We start from the raw sequence: 19,550 nt of genomic DNA on the forward strand, positions 1-19,550 counted from the left end.
TGCACTTGGCCAAAAAGGGCGTATGCGTTTTTTCCTGAATATATTCAGGAAAAAACGCATACGCCCTTTTTGGCCAACCAAGCAAGCTTGCAAAGGAAATCTGCACTACAATGAAGTCTCACTTCCCCCCCGTCAAAAGGGCCATCTGAAAAAAGTGTAAAATCCAGAAAGGCAGGACAGGCCATGGAGAACTGGGAGCCTTGTTATGCTGATGGGCGGGATGTAAATTGCCAACAGCCACTCGGGAGAAGTGTATGGTGTTTCCTGAAACATCTAAAAAACAAAGCAACAGAGCCTAGGGCACTTCCACTTATGGTCCTATAGCTTAGGGAAATTAAAATCAAAAAGACACAGCCACCCCAAAGTTTGGGATGGCTCTGTTTACAAGAAACTCCTTTACGGTACAAGTTCAATATCGCATAAAGCGAAAAATGGATAAAGAAGTTGTGGTACTTACGTACAATGCAATATCACTCAGCAATGACATCTATGTCATCAGGCCCATAGCAGCATAATGCGTGGATTCAGGTATGATGATTCTAACTGAAATAAGTCACACAGAAAAAGAAACATCATAAGATATCACTAATACACGGAATGTAAACTTGGCTACACAGGAACTGAATTTCAAAACAGAACATGGTCCCAAATTTAGAAAACCAACTTATGCTTGCTTAAGGGGAAAGGTGAGTTGGGGTGCTGCATAAAACCAGGGATTGAAATGAGCACAGATAAAGTTCCTTAAGCCAAATATGTAATAGACAAGAGCTACTCCTTGCTCAACGAAATGGACTCAAAACCCCATATTAAACGCCTAATAATGTACCTGACTAGTAAGTATCTTAAAACCTATGGATTGCTATGTCTCTGAAAGTGAATCAATCGTGAGTACAGGGGCAAAAACGCAGCAGTGATAGGATTGGAGAGTTTTGGTGAGCAAATGAAGACCCTTTGAAGTCATATTGCATGGTACCCATTCCACGGGTCTCAACTCTCCAGGTTTAAGGGATTCTTCCTTCAGCTAAAACATGCATGTGGAACCCAGAGTATGATCAACCGTGTGATCGGGAGACGTGTTGAAATATGTCTCAGTTCTCGTCCCCTGGTACTCGGGTGCAACATTCCAGATGCTTTACTAACACTCTCCCGACTTGGAGAGTCAGTGCCTTTAACCTCCTGTTTGGCCCAGTTTGCAAATTCCGCGGAAGATGAACAGGAATAGGGAGAACCAATGAGAGACTAGCAGGAGGTGTCTGGACGGGAAAATTTAACTCTCATTTCCCACCAGGAAGAGGAATTAACCAAAGGCTCAGCGTGCCATGCCGGAACCAGATTAGGGCCTGAAGCAATCCTGCGGTGTTGCGGCCAGCTCACAAGAAAGCGAGTTGAAGAAAGGAGCTCAGGGGCACTGTAATTCACACACCTGCAGAGTTATAAATGACAGCTATCATCCAAAAATATACTGAAGTAAGGCTGCCAAGAGGACTTGAAAGCCGGGCAGAATTGCAGGAAACCGATTTCAGGAGGTAGACTGGAATTGCATTTAAAGCATAGGAAAAGAGGCAGAAGGTCGACAATGATGCACTTGGCCAAAAAGGGTGTATGCGTTTTTTCCTGAATATATTCAGGAAAAAACGCATACGCCCTTTTTGGCCAACCAAGCAAGCTTGCAAAGGAAATCTGCACTACAATGAAGTCTCACTTCCCCCCCGTCAAAAGGGCCATCTGAAAAAAGTGTAAAATCCAGAAAGGCAGGACAGGCCATGGAGAACTGGGAGCCTTGTTATGCTGATGGGCGGGATGTAAATTGCCAACAGCCACTCGGGAGAAGTGTATGGTGTTTCCTGAAACATCTAAAAAACAAAGCAACAGAGCCTAGGGCACTTCCACTTATGGTCCTATAGCTTAGGGAAATTAAAATCAAAAAGACACAGCCACCCCAAAGTTTGGGATGGCTCTGTTTACAAGAAACTCGTTTACGGTACAAGTTCAATATCGCATAAAGCGAAAAATGGATAAAGAAGTTGTGGTACTTACGTACAATGCAATATCACTCAGCAATGACATCTATGTCATCAGGCCCATAGCAGCATAATGAGTGGATTCAGGTATGATGATTCTAACTGAAATAAGTCACACAGAAAAAGAAACATCATAAGATATCACTAGTACACGGAATGTAAACTTGGCTACACAGGAACTGAATTTCAAAACAGAACATGGTCCCAAATTTAGAAAACCAACTTATGCTTGCTTAAGGGGAAAGGTGAGTTGGGGTGCTGCATAAAACCAGAGATTGAAATGAGCACAGATAAAGTTCCTTAAGCCAAATATGGAATAGACAAGAGCTACTCCTTGCTCAACGAAATGGACTCAAAACCCCATATTAAACGCCTAATAATGTACCTGACTAGTAAGTATCTTAAAACCTATGGATTGCTATGTCTCTGAAAGTGAATCAATCGTGAGTACAGGGGCAAAAACGCAGCAGTGATAGGATTGGAGAGTTTTGGTGAGCAAATGAAGACCCTTTGAAGTCATATTGCATGGTACCCATTCCACGGGTCTCAACTCTCCAGGTTTAAGGGATTCTTCCTTCAGCTAAAACATGCATGTGGAACCCAGAGTATGATCAACCGTGTGATCGGGAGACGTGTTGAAATATGTCTCAGTTCTCGTCCCCTGGTACTCGGGTGCAACATTCCAGATGCTTTACTAACACTCTCCCGACTTGGAGAGTCAGTGCCTTTAACCTCCTGTTTGGCCCAGTTTGCAAATTCCGCGGAAGATGAACAGGAATAGGGAGAACCAATGAGAGACTAGCTGGAGGTGTCTGGACGGGAAAATTTAACTCTCATTTCCCACCAGGAAGAGGAATTAACCAAAGGCTCAGCGTGCCATGCCGGAACCAGATTAGGGCCTGAAGCAATCCTGCGGTGTTGCGGCCAGCTCACAAGAAAGCGAGTTGAAGAAAGGAGCTCAGGGGCACTGTAATTCACAAACCTGCAGAGTTATAAATGACAGCTATCATCCAAAAATATACTGAAGTAAGGCTGCCAAGAGGACTTGAAAGCGGGGCAGAATTGCAGGAAACCGATTTCAGGAGGTAGACTGGAATTGCATTTAAAGCATAGGAAAAGAGGCAGAAGGTCGACAATGATGCACTTGGCCAAAAAGGGCGTATGCGTTTTTTCCTGAATATATTCAGGAAAAAACGCATACGCCCTTTTTGGCCAACCAAGCAAGCTTGCAAAGGAAATCTGCACTACAATGAAGTCTCACTTCCCCCCCGTCAAAAGGGCCATCTGAAAAAAGTGTAAAATCCAGAAAGGCAGGACAGGCCATGGAGAACTGGGAGCCTTGTTATGCTGATGGGCGGGATGTAAATTGCCAACAGCCACTCGGGAGAAGTGTATGGTGTTTCCTGAAACATCTAAAAAACAAAGCAACAGAGCCTAGGGCACTTCCACTTATGGTCCTATAGCTTAGGGAAATTAAAATCAAAAAGACACAGCCACCCCAAAGTTTGGGATGGCTCTGTTTACAAGAAACTCGTTTACGGTACAAGTTCAATATCGCATAAAGCGAAAAATGGATAAAGAAGTTGTGGTACTTACGTACAATGCAATATCACTCAGCAATGACATCTATGTCATCAGGCCCATAGCAGCATAATGAGTGGATTCAGGTATGATGATTCTAACTGAAATAAGTCACACAGAAAAAGAAACATCATAAGATATCACTAGTACACGGAATGTAAACTTGGCTACACAGGAACTGAATTTCAAAACAGAACATGGTCCCAAATTTAGAAAACCAACTTATGCTTGCTTAAGGGGAAAGGTGAGTTGGGGTGCTGCATAAAACCAGAGATTGAAATGAGCACAGATAAAGTTCCTTAAGCCAAATATGGAATAGACAAGAGCTACTCCTTGCTCAACGAAATGGACTCAAAACCCCATATTAAACGCCTAATAATGTACCTGACTAGTAAGTATCTTAAAACCTATGGATTGCTATGTCTCTGAAAGTGAATCAATCGTGAGTACAGGGGCAAAAACGCAGCAGTGATAGGATTGGAGAGTTTTGGTGAGCAAATGAAGACCCTTTGAAGTCATATTGCATGGTACCCATTCCACGGGTCTCAACTCTCCAGGTTTAAGGGATTCTTCCTTCAGCTAAAACATGCATGTGGAACCCAGAGTATGATCAACCGTGTGATCGGGAGACGTGTTGAAATATGTCTCAGTTCTCGTCCCCTGGTACTCGGGTGCAACATTCCAGATGCTTTACTAACACTCTCCCGACTTGGAGAGTCAGTGCCTTTAACCTCCTGTTTGGCCCAGTTTGCAAATTCCGCGGAAGATGAACAGGAATAGGGAGAACCAATGAGAGACTAGCTGGAGGTGTCTGGACGGGAAAATTTAACTCTCATTTCCCACCAGGAAGAGGAATTAACCAAAGGCTCAGCGTGCCATGCCGGAACCAGATTAGGGCCTGAAGCAATCCTGCGGTGTTGCGGCCAGCTCACAAGAAAGCGAGTTGAAGAAAGGAGCTCAGGGGCACTGTAATTCACAAACCTGCAGAGTTATAAATGACAGCTATCATCCAAAAATATACTGAAGTAAGGCTGCCAAGAGGACTTGAAAGCGGGGCAGAATTGCAGGAAACCGATTTCAGGAGGTAGACTGGAATTGCATTTAAAGCATAGGAAAAGAGGCAGAAGGTCGACAATGATGCACTTGGCCAAAAAGGGCGTATGCGTTTTTTCCTGAATATATTCAGGAAAAAACGCATACGCCCTTTTTGGCCAACCAAGCAAGCTTGCAAAGGAAATCTGCACTACAATGAAGTCTCACTTCCCCCCCGTCAAAAGGGCCATCTGAAAAAAGTGTAAAATCCAGAAAGGCAGGACAGGCCATGGAGAACTGGGAGCCTTGTTATGCTGATGGGCGGGATGTAAATTGCCAACAGCCACTCGGGAGAAGTGTATGGTGTTTCCTGAAACATCTAAAAAACAAAGCAACAGAGCCTAGGGCACTTCCACTTATGGTCCTATAGCTTAGGGAAATTAAAATCAAAAAGACACAGCCACCCCAAAGTTTGGGATGGCTCTGTTTACAAGAAACTCGTTTACGGTACAAGTTCAATATCGCATAAAGCGAAAAATGGATAAAGAAGTTGTGGTACTTACGTACAATGCAATATCACTCAGCAATGACATCTATGTCATCAGGCCCATAGCAGCATAATGAGTGGATTCAGGTATGATGATTCTAACTGAAATAAGTCACACAGAAAAAGAAACATCATAAGATATCACTAATACACGGAATGTAAACTTGGCTACACAGGAACTGAATTTCAAAACAGAACAGGGTCTCAAATTTAGAAAACCAACTTATGCTTGCTTAAGGGGAAAGGTGAGTTGGGGTGCTGCATAAAACCAGAGATTGAAATGAGCACAGATAAAGTTCCTTAAGCCAAATATGGAATAGACAAGAGCTACTCCTTGCTCAACGAAATGGACTCAAAACCCCATATTAAACGCCTAATAATGTACCTGACTAGTAAGTATCTTAAAACCTATGGATTGCTATGTCTCTGAAAGTGAATCAATCGTGAGTACAGGGGCAAAAACGCAGCAGTGATAGGATTGGAGAGTTTTGGTGAGCAAATGAAGACCCTTTGAAGTCATATTGCATGGTACCCATTCCACGGGTCTCAACTCTCCAGGTTTAAGGGATTCTTCCTTCAGCTAAAACATGCATGTGGAACCCAGAGTATGATCAACCGTGTGATCGGGAGACGTGTTGAAATATGTCTCAGTTCTCGTCCCCTGGTACTCGGGTGCAACATTCCAGATGCTTTACTAACACTCTCCCGACTTGGAGAGTCAGTGCCTTTAACCTCCTGTTTGGCCCAGTTTGCAAATTCCGCGGAAGATGAACAGGAATAGGGAGAACCAATGAGAGACTAGCTGGAGGTGTCTGGACGGGAAAATTTAACTCTCATTTCCCACCAGGAAGAGGAATTAACCAAAGGCTCAGCGTGCCATGCCGGAACCAGATTAGGGCCTGAAGCAATCCTGCGGTGTTGCGGCCAGCTCACAAGAAAGCGAGTTGAAGAAAGGAGCTCAGGGGCACTGTAATTCACACACCTGCAGAGTTATAAATGACAGCTATCATCCAAAAATATACTGAAGTAAGGCTGCCAAGAGGACTTGAAAGCCGGGCAGAATTGCAGGAAACCGATTTCAGGAGGTAGACTGGAATTGCATTTAAAGCATAGGAAAAGAGGCAGAAGGTCGACAATGATGCACTTGGCCAAAAAGGGCGTATGCGTTTTTTCCTGAATATATTCAGGAAAAAACGCATACGCCCTTTTTGGCCAACCAAGCAAGCTTGCAAAGGAAATCTGCACTACAATGAAGTCTCACTTCCCCCCCGTCAAAAGGGCCATCTGAAAAAAGTGTAAAATCCAGAAAGGCAGGACAGGCCATGGAGAACTGGGAGCCTTGTTATGCTGATGGGCGGGATGTAAATTGCCAACAGCCACTCGGGAGAAGTGTATGGTGTTTCCTGAAACATCTAAAAAACAAAGCAACAGAGCCTAGGGCACTTCCACTTATGGTCCTATAGCTTAGGGAAATTAAAATCAAAAAGACACAGCCACCCCAAAGTTTGGGATGGCTCTGTTTACAAGAAACTCGTTTACGGTACAAGTTCAATATCGCATAAAGCGAAAAATGGATAAAGAAGTTGTGGTACTTACGTACAATGCAATATCACTCAGCAATGACATCTATGTCATCAGGCCCATAGCAGCATAATGAGTGGATTCAGGTATGATGATTCTAACTGAAATAAGTCACACAGAAAAAGAAACATCATAAGATATCACTAGTACACGGAATGTAAACTTGGCTACACAGGAACTGAATTTCAAAACAGAACATGGTCCCAAATTTAGAAAACCAACTTATGCTTGCTTAAGGGGAAAGGTGAGTTGGGGTGCTGCATAAAACCAGAGATTGAAATGAGCACAGATAAAGTTCCTTAAGCCAAATATGGAATAGACAAGAGCTACTCCTTGCTCAACGAAATGGACTCAAAACCCCATATTAAACGCCTAATAATGTACCTGACTAGTAAGTATCTTAAAACCTATGGATTGCTATGTCTCTGAAAGTGAATCAATCGTGAGTACAGGGGCAAAAACGCAGCAGTGATAGGATTGGAGAGTTTTGGTGAGCAAATGAAGACCCTTTGAAGTCATATTGCATGGTACCCATTCCACGGGTCTCAACTCTCCAGGTTTAAGGGATTCTTCCTTCAGCTAAAACATGCATGTGGAACCCAGAGTATGATCAACCGTGTGATCGGGAGACGTGTTGAAATATGTCTCAGTTCTCGTCCCCTGGTACTCGGGTGCAACATTCCAGATGCTTTACTAACACTCTCCCGACTTGGAGAGTCAGTGCCTTTAACCTCCTGTTTGGCCCAGTTTGCAAATTCCGCGGAAGATGAACAGGAATAGGGAGAACCAATGAGAGACTAGCTGGAGGTGTCTGGACGGGAAAATTTAACTCTCATTTCCCACCAGGAAGAGGAATTAACCAAAGGCTCAGCGTGCCATGCCGGAACCAGATTAGGGCCTGAAGCAATCCTGCGGTGTTGCGGCCAGCTCACAAGAAAGCGAGTTGAAGAAAGGAGCTCAGGGGCACTGTAATTCACAAACCTGCAGAGTTATAAATGACAGCTATCATCCAAAAATATACTGAAGTAAGGCTGCCAAGAGGACTTGAAAGCGGGGCAGAATTGCAGGAAACCGATTTCAGGAGGTAGACTGGAATTGCATTTAAAGCATAGGAAAAGAGGCAGAAGGTCGACAATGATGCACTTGGCCAAAAAGGGCGTATGCGTTTTTTCCTGAATATATTCAGGAAAAAACGCATACGCCCTTTTTGGCCAACCAAGCAAGCTTGCAAAGGAAATCTGCACTACAATGAAGTCTCACTTCCCCCCCATCAAAAGGGCCATCTGAAAAAAGTGTAAAATCCAGAAAGGCAGGACAGGCCATGGAGAACTGGGAGCCTTGTTATGCTGATGGGTGGGATGTAAATTGCCAACAGCCACTCGGGAGAAGTGTATGGTGTTTCCTGAAACATCTAAAAAACAAAGCAACAGAGCCTAGGGCACTTCCACTTATGGTCCTATAGCTTAGGGAAATTAAAATCAAAAAGACACAGCCACCCCAAAGTTTGGGATGGCTCTGTTTACAAGAAACTCCTTTACGGTACAAGTTCAATATCGCATAAAGCGAAAAATGGATAAAGAAGTTGTGGTACTTACGTACAATGCAATATCACTCAGCAATGACATCTATGTCATCAGGCCCATAGCAGCATAATGCGTGGATTCAGGTATGATGATTCTAACTGAAATAAGTCACACAGAAAAAGAAACATCATAAGATATCACTAATACACGGAATGTAAACTTGGCTACACAGGAACTGAATTTCAAAACAGAACATGGTCCCAAATTTAGAAAACCAACTTATGCTTGCTTAAGGGGAAAGGTGAGTTGGGGTGCTGCATAAAACCAGAGATTGAAATGAGCACAGATAAAGTTCCTTAAGCCAAATATGGAATAGACAAGAGCTACTCCTTGCTCAACGAAATGGACTCAAAACCCCATATTAAACGCCTAATAATGTACCTGACTAGTAAGTATCTTAAAACCTATGGATTGCTATGTCTCTGAAAGTGAATCAATCGTGAGTACAGGGGCAAAAACGCAGCAGTGATAGGATTGGAGAGTTTTGGTGAGCAAATGAAGACCCTTTGAAGTCATATTGCATGGTACCCATTCCACGGGTCTCAACTCTCCAGGTTTAAGGGATTCTTCCTTCAGCTAAAACATGCATGTGGAACCCAGAGTATGATCAACCGTGTGATCGGGAGACGTGTTGAAATATGTCTCAGTTCTCGTCCCCTGGTACTCGGGTGCAACATTCCAGATGCTTTACTAACACTCTCCCGACTTGGAGAGTCAGTGCCTTTAACCTCCTGTTTGGCCCAGTTTGCAAATTCCGCGGAAGATGAACAGGAATAGGGAGAACCAATGAGAGACTAGCTGGAGGTGTCTGGACGGGAAAATTTAACTCTCATTTCCCACCAGGAAGAGGAATTAACCAAAGGCTCAGCGTGCCATGCCGGAACCAGATTAGGGCCTGAAGCAATCCTGCGGTGTTGCGGCCAGCTCACAAGAAAGCGAGTTGAAGAAAGGAGCTCAGGGGCACTGTAATTCACAAACCTGCAGAGTTATAAATGACAGCTATCATCCAAAAATATACTGAAGTAAGGCTGCCAAGAGGACTTGAAAGCCGGGCAGAATTGCAGGAAACCGATTTCAGGAGGTAGACTGGAATTGCATTTAAAGCATAGGAAAAGAGGCAGAAGGTCGACAATGATGCACTTGGCCAAAAAGGGCGTATGCGTTTTTTCCTGAATATATTCAGGAAAAAACGCATACGCCCTTTTTGGCCAACCAAGCAAGCTTGCAAAGGAAATCTGCACTACAATGAAGTCTCACTTCCCCCCCGTCAAAAGGGCCATCTGAAAAAAGTGTAAAATCCAGAAAGGCAGGACAGGCCATGGAGAACTGGGAGCCTTGTTATGCTGATGGGCGGGATGTAAATTGCCAACAGCCACTCGGGAGAAGTGTATGGTGTTTCCTGAAACATCTAAAAAACAAAGCAACAGAGCCTAGGGCACTTCCACTTATGGTCGTATAGCTTAGGGAAATTAAAATCAAAAAGACACAGCCACCCCAAAGTTTGGGATGGCTCTGTTTACAAGAAACTCGTTTACGGTACAAGTTCAATATCGCATAAAGCGAAAAATGGATAAAGAAGTTGTGGTACTTACGTACAATGCAATATCACTCAGCAATGACATCTATGTCATCAGGCCCATAGCAGCATAATGCGTGGATTCAGGTATGATGATTCTAACTGAAATAAGTCACACAGAAAAAGAAACATCATAAGATATCACTAATACACGGAATGTAAACTTGGCTACACAGGAACTGAATTTCAAAACAGAACATGGTCCCAAATTTAGAAAACCAACTTATGCTTGCTTAAGGGGAAAGGTGAGTTGGGGTGCTGCATAAAACCAGAGATTGAAATGAGCACAGATAAAGTTCCTTAAGCCAAATATGGAATAGACAAGAGCTACTCCTTGCTCAACGAAATGGACTCAAAACCCCATATTAAACGCCTAATAATGTACCTGACTAGTAAGTATCTTAAAACCTATGGATTGCTATGTCTCTGAAAGTGAATCAATCGTGAGTACAGGGGCAAAAACGCAGCAGTGATAGGATTGGAGAGTTTTGGTGAGCAAATGAAGACCCTTTGAAGTCATATTGCATGGTACCCATTCCACGGGTCTCAACTCTCCAGGTTTAAGGGATTCTTCCTTCAGCTAAAACATGCATGTGGAACCCAGAGTATGATCAACCGTGTGATCGGGAGACGTGTTGAAATATGTCTCAGTTCTCGTCCCCTGGTACTCGGGTGCAACATTCCAGATGCTTTACTAACACTCTCCCGACTTGGAGAGTCAGTGCCTTTAACCTCCTGTTTGGCCCAGTTTGCAAATTCCGCGGAAGATGAACAGGAATAGGGAGAACCAATGAGAGACTAGCTGGAGGTGTCTGGACGGGAAAATTTAACTCTCATTTCCCACCAGGAAGAGGAATTAACCAAAGGCTCAGCGTGCCATGCCGGAACCAGATTAGGGCCTGAAGCAATCCTGCGGTGTTGCGGCCAGCTCACAAGAAAGCGAGTTGAAGAAAGGAGCTCAGGGGCACTGTAATTCACAAACCTGCAGAGTTATAAATGACAGCTATCATCCAAAAATATACTGAAGTAAGGCTGCCAAGAGGACTTGAAAGCCGGGCAGAATTGCAGGAAACCGATTTCAGGAGGTAGACTGGAATTGCATTTAAAGCATAGGAAAAGAGGCAGAAGGTCGACAATGATGCACTTGGCCATAAAGGGCGTATGCGTTTTTTCCTGAATATATTCAGGAAAAAACGCATACGCCCTTTTTGGCCAACCAAGCAAGCTTGCAAAGGAAATCTGCACTACAATGAAGTCTCACTTCCCCCCCGTCAAAAGGGCCATCTGAAAAAAGTGTAAAATCCAGAAAGGCAGGACAGGCCATGGAGAACTGGGAGCCTTGTTATGCTGATGGGCGGGATGTAAATTGCCAACAGCCACTCGGGAGAAGTGTATGGTGTTTCCTGAAACATCTAAAAAACAAAGCAACAGAGCCTAGGGCACTTCCACTTATGGTCCTATAGCTTAGGGAAATTAAAATCAAAAAGACACAGCCACCCCAAAGTTTGGGATGGCTCTGTTTACAAGAACCTCGTTTACGGTACAAGTTCAATATCGCAGAAAGCGAAAAATGGATAAAGAAGTTGTGGTACTTACGTACAATGCAATATCACTCAGCAATGACATCTATGTCATCAGGCCCGTAGCAGCATAATGAGTGGATTCAGGTATGATGATTCTAACTGAAATAAGCCACACAGAAAAAGAAACATCATAAGATATCACTAATACACGGAATGTAAACTTGGCTACACAGGAACTGGATTACAAAACAGAACAGGGTCTCAAATTTAGAAAACCAACTTATGCTTGCTTAAGGGGAAAGGTGAGTTGGGGTGCTGCATAAAACCAGAGATTGAAATGAGCACAGATAAAGTTCCTTAAGCCAAATATGTAATAGACAAGAGCTACTCCTTGCTCAACGAAATGGACTCAACATCCCATATTAAACGCCAAAGAATGTACCTGACTAGTAAGTATCTTAAAACCCATGGCTTGCTATGTCTCCAAAAGAGAATCAAGCGTGTGTACAGGGGCATAAACACAGCAGTGATAGGATTGGAGAGGTTCGGTGAGCAAATGAAGACCCTTTGAAGTCATATTGCATGGTACCCATTCCACGGGTCTCAACTCTCCTTGTTTAAGGGATTCTTCCTTCAGCTAAAACATGCATGTGGAACCCAGAGTATGATCAACCGTGTGATTGGGAGACGTGTTCAAATATGTCTCAGTTCTCGTCCCCTGGTACTCGGGTGCAACATTCCAGACGCTTTAATAACACTCTCCCGACTTGGAGAGTCAGTGCCTTTAACCTCCTGATTGGCCCAGTTTGCAATTTCTGCAGAAGATGAACAGGAATAGGGAGGACCAATGAGAGACTAGCTGGAAGTGTCTGGACGGGCAAATTTAACTCTCATTTCCCACCAGGAAGAGAAATTAACAAAAGGCTCAGCGTGCCGTGCCGGAACCAGTTTAGGCCCTGAAGCAATCCTGCGGTGTTGCGGCCAGCTCACAAGAAAGCGAGTTGAAGAAAGGATCTCAGGGGCACTGTAATCACAAACCTGCAGAGTTATAAATGACAGCTATCATCCAAAAATATACTGAAGTAAGGCTGCCAAGAGGACTTCAAAGCCGGGCAGAATTGCAAGAATCCGATTTCAGGATGTAGACTGGAATTGCATTTAAAGCATAGGAAAAGAGGCAGAACGTCGACAATGATGCACTTGGCCAAAAAGGGCGTATGCGTTTTTTCCTGAATATATTCCGGAAAAAAACACGTACGTCCTTTTTGGCCAACCAAGCAAGCTTGGAAAGGAAATCTGCACTACAATGAAGTCTCACTTCCCCCCATCAAAAGGGCCATCTGAAAAAAGTGTAAAATCCAGAAAGGCAGGACAGGCCATGGAGAACTGGGAGCCTTGTTATGCTGATGGGCGGGATGTAAATTGCCAACAGCCACTCGGGAGAAGTGTATGTTGTTTCCTGAAACATCTAAAAAACAAACAAACAGAGCCTAGGGCACTTCCACTTATGGTTCTATAGCTTAGGGAAATTAAAATCAAAAAGACACAGCCACCCCTAAGTTTGGGACGGCTCTGTTTACCAGAAACTCATTTACGGGACAAGTTAAATGTCGCAGAAAGTGAAAAAGGGATAAAGAAGGTGTGGTACTTACGTACAATGCAATATCACTCAGCAATGAAATCTATGTCATCAGGCCCGTAGCAGCATAATGAGTGGATTCAGGTATGATGATTCTAACTGAAATAAGTCACACAGAAAAAGAAACATCATAAGATATCACTAATACATGGAATGTAAACTTGGCTACACAGGAAGTGGATTACAAAACACAACAGGTTCTCAAATGTAGAAAACCAAGTTATGCTTGTTTAAGGGGAAAGGTGAGTTGGGGTGCTGCATAAAACCAGAGATTGAAAGGAGCACAGATAAAGTTCCTTAAGCCAAATATGTAATACACAAGAGCTACTCCTTGCTCAACGAAATGGACTCAACACCCCATATTAAACGCCTAAGAATGTACCTGACTAGTAAGTATCTTAAAACCTATGGATCGCTATGTCTCCGAAAGAGAATCAAGCGTGTGTACAGGGACATAAACGCAGCAGTGATAGGATTGGAGAGGTTCGGTGAGCAAATGAAGACCCTTTGAAGTCATATTGCATGGTACCCATTCCACGGGTCTCAACTCTCCAGGTTTAAGGGATTCTTCCTTCAGCTAAATCATGCATGTGGAACCCAGAGTATGATCAACCGTGTGATCGGGAGACGTGTTCAAATATGTCTCAGTTCTCCTCCCCTGGTACTCGTGTGCAACATTCCAGAAGCTTTACTAACACTCTCCCGACTTGGAGAGTCAGTGCCTTTAACCTCCTGCTTGGCCCAGTTTGCAATTTCTGCGGAAGATGAACAAGAATAGGGAGAACCAATGAGAGACTAGCTGGAGGTGTCTGGACGGGCAAATTTAACTCTCATTTCCCACCAGGAAGAGGAATTAACCCAAGGCTCAGCGTGCCATGCCGGAACCAGTTTAGGGCCTGAAGCAATCCTGCAGTGTTGCGGCCAGCTCACAAGAAAGCGAGTTGAAGAAAGGAGCTCAGGGGCACTGTAATTCACAAACCTGCAGAGTTATAAATGACAGCTATCATCCAAAAATATACTGAAGTAAGGCTGCCAAGAGGACTTGAAAGCGGGTCAGAATTGCAGGAAACCGATTTCAGGAGGTAGACTGGAATTGCATTTAAAGCATAGGAAAAGAGGCAGAACGTCGACAATGATGCACTTGGCCAAAAAGGGCGTATGCGTATTTTCCTGAATATATTCAGGGAAAAACGCATACGCCCTTTTTGGCCAACCAAGCAAGCTTGCAAAGGAAATCTGCACTACAATGAAGTCTCACTTCCCCCCGGTCAAAAGGGCCATCTGAAAAAAGTGTAAAATCCAGAATGGCAGGACAGGCCATGGAGAACTCGGAGACTTGTTATGCTGATTGGCGGGATGTAAATTGCCAACAGCCACTGGGGAGAAGTGTATGGTGCTTCCTGAAACATCTAAAAAACAAAGCAACAGAGCCTAGGGCACTTCCACTTATGGTCCTATAGCTTAGGGAAATTAAAATCAAAAAGACACAGCCACCCCAATATTTGGGACGGCTCTGTTTACAAGAACCTCATTTACGGTACAAGTTTAATATCGCAGAAAGTGAAAAATTGATAAAGAATTTGTGGTATTTACGTACAATGCAATATCACTCAGCAATGAAATCTATGTCATCAGGCCTGTAGCAGCATAATGAGTGAATTCAGGTATGATGATTCTAACTGAAATAAGGCACACAGAAAAAGAAACATCATAAGATATCACTAATACACGGAATGTAAACTTGGCTACACAGGAACTGGATTACAAAACAGAACAGGATCTCAAATTTAGAAAGTCAACTTATGCTTGCTTAAGGGGAAAGGTGAGTTGGGGTGCTGCATAAAACCAGAGATTGAAATAAGCACAGATAAAGTTCCTTAAGCAACTTATGTATTAGACAAGAGCTACTCCTTGCTCAACGAAATGGACTCAACACCCCATATTAAACGCCGAAGTATGTACCTGACTAGTAAGTATCTTAAAACCTATGGATTGCTATGTCTCCGAAAGAGAATCAGACATGTGTACAGGGGCATAAATGCAGCAGTGATAGGACTGGAGAGGTTCGGTGAGCAAATGAAGACCCTTTGAAGTCATATTGCATGGTACCCATTCCACGGTTCTCAATTCTCCAGGTTTAAGGGATTCTTCCTTCAGCTAAAACATGCTTGTGGAACCCAGAGTATGATCAACTGTGTGATTGGGAGACGTGTTCCAATATGTCTCAGTTCTCGTCCCCTGGTACTCAGGTGCAACATTCCAGATGCTTTATTAACACTCTCCCGACTTGGAGAGTCAGTGCCTTTAAACTCCTGTTTGGACCAGTTTGCAATTTCTGCGGAAGATGAACAAGAATAGGGAGAACCAATGAGAGACTAGCTGGAGGTGTCTGGACGGGCAAATTTAACTCTCATTTCCCACCAGGAAGAGGAATTAACCAAAGGCTCAGCGTGCCGTGCCAGAACCAGATTAGGGCCTGAAGCAATCCAGCAGTGTTGCGGCCAGCTCACAAGAAAGCAAGTTGAAGAAAGGAGCTCAGGGGCACTGTAATTCACAAAACTGCAGAGTTATAAATGACAGCTATCATCCAAAAATATACTGAAGTAAGGCTGCCAAGCGGACTTGAAAGCGGGGCAGAATTGCAGGAAACCGATTTCAGGAGGTAGACTGGAATTGCATTTAAAGCATAGGAAAAGAGGCAGAACGTCCACAATGATGCATTTGGCCAAAAAGGGCGTATGTGTTTCTTCCTGAATATATTCAGGAAAAAATGCATACGCCCTTTTTGGCCAACCAAGCAAGCTTGCAAAGGAAATCTGCACTGCAATGAAGTCTCACTTCCCCCAGGTCAAAAGGGCCATCTGAAAAAAGTGTAAAATCCAGAAAGGCAGGACAGGCCATGGAGAACTGGGAGCCTTTTTATGCTGATGGGCGGGATGTAAATTGCCAACAGCCACTGGGGAGAAGTGTATGGTGCTTCCTGAAACATCTGAAAAACAGAGGAACAGAGCCTAGGGCACTTCCACTTATGGTCCTATAGCTTAGGGAAATTAAAATCAAAAAGGCACAGCCACGCCAAAGTTTGGGACGGCTCTGTTTACAAGACCCTCGTTTACGGTACAAGTTCAATATCGCAGAAAGTGAAAAATGGATAAAGAAGTTTTGGTACTTACGTACAATGCAATATCACTCAGCAATGAAATCTATGTCATCATTCCCGTAGCAGCATAATGAGTGGATTCAGGTATGATGATTCTAACTGAGATAAGTCACACAGAAAAAGAAACATCATAAGATATCACTAATACACGGAATGTAAACTTGCTACAGAGGAACTGAATTACAAAACAAAACAGGGTCTCAAATTTAGAAAACCAACTTATGCTTGCTTAAGGGGAAAGGGGAGTTGGGGTGCTGCATAAAACCAGAGATTGAAATGAGCACAGATAAAGTTCCTTAAGCAACTTATGTATTAGACAAGAGCTACTCCTTGCTCAACGAAATGGACTCAACACCCCATATTAAACGCCGAAGTATGTACCTGACTAGTAAGTATCTTAAAACCTATGGATTGCTATGTCTCCGAAAGAGAATCAGACATGTGTACAGGGGCATAAATGCAGCAGTGATAGGACTGGAGAGGTTCGGTGAGCAAATGAAGACCCTTTGAAGTCATATTGCATGGTACCCATTCCAAGGTTCTCAATTCTCCAGGTTTAAGGGATTCTTCCTTCAGCTAAAACATCCTTGTGGAACCCAGAGTATGATCAACTGTGTGATTGGGAGACGTGTTCCAATATGTCTCAGTTCTCGTCCCCTGGTACTCAGGTGCAACATTCCAGATGCTTTATTAACACTCTCCCGACTTGGAGAGTCAGTGCCTTTAAACTCCTGTTTGGACCAGTTTGCAATTTCTGCGGAAGATGAACAAGAATAGGGAGAACCAATGAGAGACTAGCTGGAGGTGTCTGGACGGGCAAATTTAACTCTCATTTCCCACCAGGAAGAGGAATTAACCAAAGGCTCAGCGTGCCGTGCCAGAACCAGATTAGGGCCTGAAGCAATCCTGCAGTGTTGCGGCCAGCTCACAAGAAAGCAAGTTGAAGAAAGGAGCTCAGGGGCACTGTAATTCACAAACCTGCAGAGTTATAAATGACAGCTATCATCCAAAAATATACTGAAGTAAGGCTGCCAAGCGGATTTGAAAGCGGGGCAGAATTGCAGGAAACCGATTTCAGGAGGTAGACTGGAATTGCATTTAAAGCATAGGAAAAGAGGCAGAACGTCCACAATGATGCACTTGGCCAAAAAGGGCGTATGTGTTCCTTCCTGAATATATTCAGGAAAAAACGCATACGCCCTTTTTGGCCAACCAAGCAAGCTTGCAAAGGAAATCTTCACTGCAATGAAGTCTCAATTCCCCCCGGTCAAAAGGGCCATCTGAAAAAAGTGTAAAATCCAGAAAGGCAGGACAGGCCATGGAGAACTGGGAGACTTGTTATGCTGATGGGCGGGATGTAAATTGCCAACAGCCACTGGGGAGAAGTGTATGGTGCTTCCTGAAACATCTAAAAAACAAAGCAACAGAGCCTAGGGCACTTCCACTTATGGTCCTATAGCTTAGGGAAATTAAAATCAAAAGGACACAGCCACCCCAAAGATTAGGACGGCTCTGTTTACAAGAACCTCGTTTAGGGGACAAGTTCAATATTGCAGAAAGTGAACAATGGATAAAAAAGTTTTGGTAGTTACGTACAATGCAATATCACTCAGCAATGAAATCTATGTCATCAGGCCCGTAGCAGCATAATGAATGAATTCAAGTATGATGATTCTAACTGAAATAAGTCACAAGAAAAACAAACATCATAAGATATCATTAATACACGGAATGTAAACTTGGCTACACAGAAACTGGATGACAAAACAGAACAGGGTCTCAAATTTAGAAAACCAACTTATGCTTGCTTAAGGGGAAAGGTGAGATGGGGTGCTACATAAAACCAGAGATTGAAATGAGCACAGATAAAGTTCCTTAAGCCAAATATGGAATAGACAAGAGCTACTCCTTGCTCAACGAAATGGACTCAACACCCCATATTAAACGCCTAAAAATGTAACTGACTAGTAAGTATCTTAAAACCTATGGATTGCTATGTCTCCGAAAGAGAATCAAGCGTGTGTACAGGGGCATAAACGCAGCAGTGATAGGATTGGAGAGGTTCGGTGAGCAAATGAAGACCCTTTGAAGTCATATTGCATGGTACCCATTCCACGGGTCTCAACTCTCCAGCTTTCAGGGATTCTTCCTTCAGCTAAAGCATGCATGTGGAACCCAGAGTATGATCAATCATGTGATCGGGAGACGTGTTCCAATATGTCTCAGTTCTCGTCCCCTGGTACTCGGGTGCAACATTGCAGATGCTTTACTAACACTCTCCCGACTTGGAGAGATAGTGCCTTTAACCTCCTGTTTGGCTCAGTTTGCAATTTCTGCGGAAGATGAACAGGAATAGGGAGAACCAATGAGAGACTAGCTGGAGGTGTCTGGATGGGCAAATTTAACTCTCATTTCCCACCAAGAAGAGGAATTAACCAAAGGCTCAGCGTGTCGTGCCGGAACCAGATTAGGGCCTGAAGCAATCCTGCGGTGTTGCGGCCAGCTCACAAGAAAGCGAGTTGAAGAAAGGAGCTCAGGAACACTGTAATTCACAAACCTGCAGAGTTATAAATGACAGCTACCGTCCAAAAATATACTGAAGTAAGGCTGCCAAGAGGACTTGAAAGCGGGGCAGAATTGCAGGAAACCGATTTCAGGAGGTAGACTGGAATTGCATTTAAAGCATAGGAAAAGAGGCAGAACGTCGACAATGATGCACTTGGCCATAAAGGGCGTATGCGTTTTTTCCTGAATATATACAGGAAAAAACGCATACGCCCTTTTTGGCCAACCAAGCAAGCTTGCAAAGGAAATCTGCACTACATTGAAGTCTCACTTCCCACCTGGTCAAAAGGATCATCTGAAAAAAGTGTAAAATCCAGAAAGGCAGGAACGGCAATGGAGAACTGGGAGCCTTGCTATGCTGTTGGGCGGGATGTAAATTGCCAACAGCCACTTGGGAGAAGTGTATGGTGTTTCCTGAAACATCTAAAAAACAAAGCAACAGAGCCTAGGGCACTTACACTTATGGTCCTATAGCTTAGGGAAATTAAAATCAAAAACACACAGCCACCCCAAAGTTTGGGACGGCTCTGTTTACAAGAACCTCGTTTATGGTACAAGTTCAATATCACAGAAAGTGAAAAATGGATAAAGAAGTTGTGGTACTTACATACAATGCAATATCACTCAGCAATGAAATCTATGTCATCAGGCCTGTAGCAGAAAATGACTGGGTTCAGGTATGATGATTCTAACTGAAATAAGTCACACAGAAAAAGAAACATCATAAGATATCACTAATACA

Source organism: Orcinus orca, unplaced genomic scaffold (genome assembly GCF_937001465.1).
Source record: "Orcinus orca unplaced genomic scaffold, mOrcOrc1.1 scaffold_64, whole genome shotgun sequence".
Lineage (NCBI taxonomy): Eukaryota > Metazoa > Chordata > Mammalia > Artiodactyla > Delphinidae > Orcinus > Orcinus orca.